The sequence below is a fragment of the Gossypium arboreum genome, chromosome 5, assembly GCF_025698485.1.
Source record: "Gossypium arboreum isolate Shixiya-1 chromosome 5, ASM2569848v2, whole genome shotgun sequence".
Classification (NCBI taxonomy): Eukaryota; Viridiplantae; Streptophyta; class Magnoliopsida; order Malvales; family Malvaceae; genus Gossypium; species Gossypium arboreum.
Window position 1 is genome coordinate 70,283,805 of NC_069074.1, and position 9,460 is coordinate 70,293,264.

Genomic DNA, 9,460 nt, shown 5'->3' on the forward strand with positions numbered 1-9,460 from the left:
AGTTATGAAGAAGAACCGATTCGTATCCTAGCTCGTGAAGTGAAGGAGTTGCGAAACAAAAGGGTTCCGTTAGTAAAAGTGTTATGGCTCAAACACGGATGGAAGAAGCTACTTGGGAACCCGAGAGCTCTATGAAAGAGCGTTACCCAAACCTACTTACGGTAAGATTTTCTGAGACGAAAATTTCTTAAGTGGGGAGAGTTGTGACAGCCCAAAATTGACCCTAGTCGGAAGTGGTTTCGGACCGCTAAACCGAAGTCACCGAAATGTTTGAATGTAATATTTATTGTCTAGAATATGTAATTATGAATGTGTGAAAATTTCAAGTCTGATTTAGCCGATTGCATGTGAATTCAGTTAGTAGGACTTGTGTGACACTTTTGAAAAGTGAAAGGTTAATCTATAAGGACCTAATAGTGCATGTAGTCAAAGGGAGGACTTGCATGTCAAATTCCCTCCCAAGTTGTAGTGGCTGCCATGACAAGGAATCATGGGCTAAACATGTCATGAAACATGTTTTGTTGGTGCATTAGGGAGAAACAATAAACAAATAAGTATGGGTAATAAAGAAAGAAAAAAAATGTATGTGTGTGAGTGAAACCCCCCATTGCCGTGCATTGTGGAAGAAAAAAGAAAAAAAATTGTTCATCCATCTTTTCATTCTCTCTTGACCGAAAGTACTAGAGGAAGGAAGGAATTTTGCTTCATGTTTGTTTTGGAATGGGATTAGGAAGAGATTGGCTATACTTGCATCAAGATTAAGGTATGTTTGAGGTTGTGCCATAAGATTCATGCATGTTTTTAGTTGCTAGCTTGATGTTCTTGGTAGCCCATGGTTCAAATCTTTGCTATGTCATGGGAATGAAATTCGGCCAAAGTAAATGTGGTGTTAATGCCATTGCATGCTAAATATCAAGCTTGATAATGATACATGTGATGGTGGATTGATGGCTCTTGGACTTTCTTTTTAGTATTTTTGAGTAAGACATTAAGTTCTTTGCTTAATCATGACAAAAATTATGGTGTTGTGATGTATTCGGTCATGGTATATCCATGAGTATGATTCATGCATGTTGCATGGTAGTTAAGATTTGAGCTTTGGATATGTGTTTATATTTGGATATAAACAACTTGAGATTCGGCCCTTGCACCTACATGAATATATGTTTGCACATGATGAATTGGTATGACACATATACTATTTTAAGGTGTATATTTGCTTGTGATGTTGTTTGGTTATGAAGTAAATGAGAGATGTGTATTGAGCTACAATATGTAATGCGTTAGTTAGTAAAATGTATGCTGTTTTTTTGTGTAGTATTATGTAAAATTGGCCTCAACATAGACATGCATATTCGGCCAAATGAAGTAGATTGGTGTGCATGTATTCGGTTAGAGGCAACCATATTGAAGCCTTATCTTGGCTTAGATTGTTGACTAAATGGGTAATAAGTGAGGATGGTTGCCGAATATACAAACATACATATGCATGTGTAATTGAATTATGAATGTTTAGCAAGATGGTTAAACTAGTTGATTTATTGATTAAGCTCAAGGAGTTAAAGAAGGAGAATCAAGCAAGGGAAAGACGAAGGTCATCGAGTAGCCGACTTGGACTATTTTACCCAACACAAGGTAAGTCACTAAGCATATATTTTGTATTGATTTGAATAGACATAATGTCTATGTAATTATGCCGAAAGGAATGATGAATTTATATACATGTGTGTATGTGGTGATGGAGGTATTGAATGAAAGGAAAAGAGGTGAGATGTATTGAGTTGTTGATTTCGGCACTAAGTGTGCGGGTATAAACATTTGTGATCATGAGAATGGCACTAAGTGTGCGGGTTTAAAACTTGTACAGCACTAAGTGTGCGAGTTTGATCATATAGCACTAAGTGTGCTAGTTGATTATATAGCACTAAGTGTGCGGACTCACTATATGCTTTTGAATCACTATTGACACTGAGTGTGCGACACTATTGAGTTGATCACGGACAGCGGATCGGGTAAGTGCCTTGAGTTTATGGCTAATAGGCGCTATGTTTATATTTGGGGTTGAGCTTGGTAAGTTTGAACCTATGTGACAATGTAAATTGAAGTCACGTACATAAGAATTATCGTGGAATGAGTGAAAGGTCATGTAGATGTATGATTGTGACGAAAACAAAATGGTGTATAGAAATGATTCAAATATCCTATTGATTAGTATATGGAATGTGAATGTGTAACTTGTATGTGATTGAGTCGAAAGGTCTAAGGAACTATGGTATAGTTCGGTTTGAATGGTGTAATACCCCGAACCCGAGACCATCGCCGGTGTCGGACGCGAGGGGTTAACGAGCCAAGTCCTCTTAAAGCACCGACCAATTTGGCATTTCCAGACAGGCTGGAAAACTGCGTCACTGTCGCCTTAAAAATCATATCTCGAGTTTCAAAACTCGGAAACTGATTCCGTAAATTTTTCCTGAATTTAGACTCATATATCCTTCCATGGATTTATTTCTAGAATTTTTGGTCAGGCCAATTGGTACAGTTTATTAGTTAAAGTCACCCATGTTACAGGGATCTACTGCAATAAACCTTCGCATGTTACAACTTGAATATCTCTCTGTAAAGGGCTTTAATACTGGTGCCGTTTGTTTCTAATGAAACTAGAGTCAAAATGGAATCTGAACATATAAGGAATGACTCCTAATTCTTTCTGGATAATTTATATTGAATTTTTAAAGTCGCGACAGGGGACCCAGAAACCGTTCTGGCCCTGTCTCACGAGAACTTTAATATCTCTCGGTATACTGATCATATGATCGTTTCGTTACTTTCATATGAAAATAGACTCGTCAAGGTTCGATCACATAATTTATTCACTATTTAACACCATTCCTACAAATTTTGGTGATTTTCCCCATCCACATCACTGCAGCTGGCAGCATCTGTTTTTAAGGTAGGCTTTACCTAATTTGTAGTCTTCATGGGCCAACTATGGTCTTGCCATACATGGGTCCACATATGATCATATTTAGCCATTCCAATGGCTGATCATGTGACCAACACTCCCATTCCAATCCATAATCACATCATGAAACCATATATAATTACAAACCACAAATGGTCTAATTCCATACTCCACTATTACGAACCATTTTTGCATGGCCGTACACATATACATCACAAGTACTTAAAAATAACCGAGGGTAGTCCTATACATGCCATATCCGAACTCAACTAAAGGAGTACCAAAAAGGGCTTTGATAGTGTGGTTGACTTCAACTTCTATGATCCCGAATCCGATCGCTAACGAGAAAAATCTATAAACAGAGAAACAAAGAAACGGAGTAAGCAATTTATGCTTAGTAAGTTTCGAGCCATAATATACACACAACCAAAGCATAGCATTCAAGTAGCTAAACAATAATTCATATGCACAATTTCTCAAAGACATGCTTACTTCACAATCCCAACTCTTATATTCATACACAAATAACGGCCTAGTTAATGCCGATAGCTCATTTATCATTAGAGCGAATATTCGTACGCATTTACTCATAGTGTGCAAAGCACACACAAAACATACCTTGTTGGGGATTTCACAAATGCAATAACTGAAAATTTTCCAGCAGCTTATAAATTTCAAATCACATATCTTCGAGTTTATCCGGATATAGCTACTGTTCAAAACACCTTGGGACATAGCCGGTTATGGTAACCCGCACAAATGCCTTTGGGACTTAACCGGATATCACAACTCGCATTAATTGCCTTGGGCTTAGCCCGGTATCATAGCTCGCACAATTGCCTTCGGCTTAGCCCGGATATCATAGCTCACACAATTGCCTTGGGCTTAGCCCGATATCATTCAACATTCATACACATCTTTGTTTCATTTTCACAACAAAACTTTTATGCACAATTCACTTAACAAAATATCATTTCGGCTCAATGGCCATATACAAGGGTAGAATTTCGATTGCTTATTACTTCATTCAATCGAATCAAAATCTAAGTTTCGATACTCAAAACTTACCTCGGATGTTGTCGAACGATTCCGATGGCTATTCGACTACTTTTTCCTTCCCTTTATCGGATTTAGCTCCTGTTGCTCTTGAGCTTAATGAATACAAGTAGAAGTATTCAATATTTCTATCAATAATGTTTACTAGTAAATCACATTCGCATCTCATATCATCTCACTTTATTATAATTTATCATTCAACCTTTGAACCAAAACGCCATTATATGGCCACATATACATACATCCATATATTTAAGCTCAAGAATTTTAACATAACATCAAGTGCTCAAATTACTCATGTGGCCGATTACACATGGTCATAAATACACAAAATCAAAAATAATTTCAAGGTTTTTCACACTATACATGTACTAGGCGAATGTACATGCAAATTTCACAACATTCTTCAACAAATTTCTTCTTTAAACAAACATATTTATCACTTTCTTCATAATCAAAATATCATGTGCAAACATATATACACATATAGGTGCATGGCGAATCTCAAGGTGTTCATAACCCTCTAAAACACAAATTTTACCAATCAAGTAACAAGCATAAATCATGCTCATGAATGCATCATGGCGAATACATCACAATCATACCCCATTGAACTTTGGTCATGGTTAAACAAAGAACTCAATGTCTTACTCAAGATTGCTACAAAGAAATTTCAAGAGTAGTCAATCCATCATTGCATGCATCATTAGCAAGCTTCACATTTAGCATGCAATGGCTTTAACACAATATCAACCTTGGCCAAATACCATTTTTCATGGCATAACAAGGATTTGAACCATGGCTAACATGCACATCAAGTTAGCAACCAAAACAAGCATGAATCTCATGACACAACCTCATACATACCTTAATCTTGATGCAAGTTTAGCCAAATCTCCTTCTAGATCTCTTCTAAACAAAGAAAATGAAGCAAAATCTCTTCTTCCTCTTAGGAATTTCGGCCAAAGGAAGGAGGGAAAAGATGAACAATTTTTTGTGTTTTCTTTCTTAGTCTTTGCTCAAAGAAAGGATGAATGACAACTTTTTTTCTTTCTTTCTCTCTAGCTACGGCACCATGGGGGGGGCATCCATGCTCATTTTTTTTTTCATTTCTTAATTCTTTCTACATAATGCACTAACTAAACATGTTGGAAACATGTCCCCTTGCCCATAATCTAGACATGGCCGGCCACTCATTCAAAATAAATGGAGTATTTGACATGCAACTCCATTTATTTTGCTTCATTCCTTTATTAACCTCTTGAAATTAGCTACATATTTTTAAATCCTTTCACATGAGTCCTTTTTCTTTCAATTCACAATCAAATTAACTAAATCAAAGAATTCAAAATTCACACATGAGCACACACATATTATAGGCATCAAAATAAATTTTAAATTATTTTTATGCCTCGGTTTTGTGGTACCAAAACCACATTCCGACTAGGGTCAATTTTGGGCTGTCACAAATGGAGTAATTGGCCTCGTTCCATTTTGTTTCCTCTTGCGATAATGTTATTAATGATTGGTAGTGCATTGCTTATGACTTACTGAGTTATATACTCATTCGGTGTTTTCTTGTCACCTATTTTAGGTTTCTTGGACTCGACTTTTTGTATATTCGGGACCGTCATCGAAGTCATCACACCGGCTAACAACTTTTGGTATTTTCTTCGTAGTTGGTCTTGGAGTACATTTCGGCATGTATAGGCTATTATGTTTGTTTGAACTTGGTATGTAAATATTTTGAATAGCCATGCGAAAATGGCTTATAAATGTTTTGAGCATAATGTTATAATCATTTGGTATGTATATGCTCATTAAGAAGTATGGAAATGTTTGGCAACGACCAGCCATTGGAATGGATCATCATGATTATATTTTGGACTATATATGAAAAAGGGGTGGTTGAATCATAGAAACTATGTGTTAGAGAAAGTCTGCCCTAGAAATAGATGCTGGCAGCAATAGTGACGTGGATGTCAAAAATCACTAAAAATAGTAGGAATGGAATTAAATAGTGAATAAATTATGTAAATGAACCTTGATGAATCCATTTTCATATGGAAGAAGTGAAAAGGTAATATGAGTTGTATGTTAAAAGATGTTTGGGTTTTCGTGAGACAGGGCCAGAACGGTTTCTGGATTCCCTGTTCCTACTTTGAAAATTCATTATAAATTAACCAGAGATAGTTAGGAGTCATACCATATATGTATAAATTCCTCTTTGAGTCTAGTTTCTATAAAAACAAACGGCATCAGTATTGAAGCCCTACAGAGGGACTTATTCTAGTTGTAACGCACGAAGGTCAGTGTAGTCGACCCCTGTAACATGGGAGACTTTAACTAATAAACTGTACTAATTGGCTCGACCAAAAATTCTAAAAAAAAAATCTGTAGATGGAAATATGAGTCTAGTTTTAGGTTACGAAACTTATTTTCGAGTTGTAAAACTCAAGTTATGATTTTTGAAGCGACTAGTACACAGATTGGCAGCTTGTCTGGGAAATTCTCAATAAGTGGTTTGAAGTCTGTTAACACCTCGTGTTCGACTACGGCGATGGTCTCGGGTTTGGGGTGTTACAATGATGTAGCTAGGTCGCATGGGTGATACTATGTGTACACCATGTAGACAAGAGAGCTACGAGATATATGTAGCTAGGTCCCATGCGTGGTTCCAGGTGAAGGACACCATGTAGACAAGAGAGCTACGAGATAAATTGGCTAGCTCACATGGGTGGTACTGAGTGTTCACCATGTGTACAAGAGAGCCGAACTATATGATGGGTGGAGCTATCTGCTGAAACCACCAAGTATCGGGATTGATCCAAGTGTTCAACGGAGACTCTCTATGTATTGCTTTGTGAGTTTTGTGATGAATAAGTGCAGGAACTTGGTTATGTGAATGATGTGTTCATTAAGTGACCAGGGTGTGGTAAGGTTATAAACAAGTAAGTTATACATGAGGATGATTTTATGGTGACCTTGTGATCATGGGCCTATACTTGTGATGTATGAAATGTGGTGAAAATGATTTGTGGTATGTATGTTAAAATGAGGTTAATACAAAGAAAGTGTGAAAGAGTGAATTAGCAATAAAACTGTTTTGGGCAGTAGCAGTGATGTGATTTTGAAAAATCACAAAAAATAGTAGAAATTGAATCAGAGACTGAATGAGATATCAAATCTATTTTCATATAAAATAAATAGAGAAAGAAAACGAGTTCTATATTTTGAGATATTTATGTTTTTGTGAGACTAGTTCAGAATGATTACGTGATCCCCTGTTCTGACTTTGGAAAATCACAAAAATTTGGATAAAAATAATTAGAGGATTAAACTTATATTTTTAAAATCCGTAAGGAGTCTATTTTCAAGATAAATCAACAAGAACATTATTCGAGTTTTGTACTGTGAGATAATTAATTTTTAGTGAAGAGAAGTTAGAACTATCAGAAAGTGAAATAGGGGAAATTTTAATGAATAAACTGTACTAATTGGATAAACCAAAAATTATGCAAATTTTATGGTGGAAAGATACGTGAGTCTAGTTTCAGGGGAAATTTACATATCTTAATTTTGACTCTGTAGCTCAAATTATAAATAAGTAAGTGACTATGACTCGTGTGGATAGTTTGATGTGAGCATTTATTAGTAAATTGTGAAATCGTACTTACAAGAATGCTATATACATTAAGGATGTGGAATGGAGAGGAGGAGGAGGAAAATAAATATATGTGGAATACATGGAAACTATGGTATATGAAATATTGATATAATGAAATAAATGATATATGTTTATAAGAAAACAGCAAGAGAATGATATGTATCATGACATGTATATATATATGACTAGTCTCAATGTAATGCTTGTTGGGTATGAAGTTGAATTGAAATGTTTCAAGAAAACATGTTATTTTGCGCATCTGAATTGTGATATTTTATAAAGATATAATCTAGTTTTAAATATGAATGCTTGATGATTAAGCTGAAGATATTTGGTAAGATGATAATCTTGGTATAAATGTATAAGTGGTACTATAATAAACAAGGTAAAATGAGTATGAGAGACACATGTATGATGACATACAAATGCTATGTTTGTGGTTTAATTGAGAATATTTAATCATTAAATGAATACCATGTTATATGCTTTTGACTTTTTATAAGTGTGTAAGAGATTAAGGTTGACCAAAGCTTGGAAAATAGCCTAGGTATATTCCACACAGGCAGAGACACGACCATGTGTCTCAGCCGTCTATGGAACACGACTTTGGGATACGTGCGTGTGGAGCCTTAAAGCATGAAATTTTCAAGATTTTTGTAAGTTCTTGGTTTAGTCCCGAACCCTTTCTAAAGTATGTTTTGGGCTTCGTAGACTCAAATAAGGGACTATGTGTAAGTGAATGAACGTTTTGAAATATGAATGAAATTTTATGGCCCGTATCTTAGTTTAATGTTTGTATGTTTGTCCGGTAATGTCTCGTACCTTATCCCGACCTTGGGTACGGGTAAGGGGTGTTACATTTAGTGGTATCAGAGTAGGTTTAGTTGATTCTCGGACTAACATAGCAAGTGTGAGAGTTTAGTTATACATGCCACAAATATGTGATAGTGTGATGTCTCCCGACACTAATGAGGACCATTTTGTTTAAAATAAAGTATTCTCCAACCGAGCTACATCTGACCATTTAATAGTAATATTGAAGTATTTGAATAAAGTGTAGCTATGATGTGTTAAACTCGGGAATGTATGAATAAGAATTCGTGATATATGTATATGTGATACTATGTGAGATGAAAGTTTATATAGTGATATATTTATTCATATTTGTTTGGCCTACATATGCTGTTGCATGCTTGACTAAATTAATTAGTACATGTGATGACTAAAGTTATTCAAAATTCATAGAATGTATGAGTGAGTGCACTTGTTTGAAATGAGATAATTGGAAATTTTATGTAAGACAGATATGAATAATAAATTGTTTGAAGTGGATAGTATGATTATAATGACATATGTGGATAATGAAAAAAATGTGTCATATAGATATATGTCAGAATCAAGTTAGAGACTGTACGACCTCACCCCCTTACCGATGAGGTGTATATAACGGAATTCATGAGAATCATGTTGACTAGGTTCCTAAGTGTGGAATCAAATAGTTCAGTGATAAAATAATTATAGATATGACCAGAGACTGAGAATGGTTGACAAGTGAAGGACAGAGTTAGAGAAATATCAAAGTTGACTGAGTTATATTGGGATTCAAATTGATGATAGAGTTTTTCTGAAAGTATCATCTTGAAAAAAATTAGTTAGTAATGCTGGAAATTATGAGAAAGATACTAAACTTCACTCCGGTAAGATTTTCGAAAACTAAAATCTCTAAAGGGGGGTGAGTTGTAATAGCCCAAAATTGGGTCTAGTTGGAACAGAGG

General features: G+C 35.4%; 1 long non-coding RNA gene across 1 annotated transcript; it reads right to left on the bottom strand.

The window, feature by feature from the left end:
• Positions 1-3,078: 3,078 nt before the first annotated feature.
• Positions 3,079-4,095, bottom strand: LOC128292678 (uncharacterized). Its single transcript, XR_008282627.1, has 2 exons — positions 4,031-4,095; positions 3,079-3,300 (listed from the first exon to the last, which is right to left on the bottom strand). It is a non-coding gene; the product is annotated as an uncharacterized LOC128292678 (long non-coding RNA).
• Positions 4,096-9,460: the final 5,365 nt, after the last annotated feature.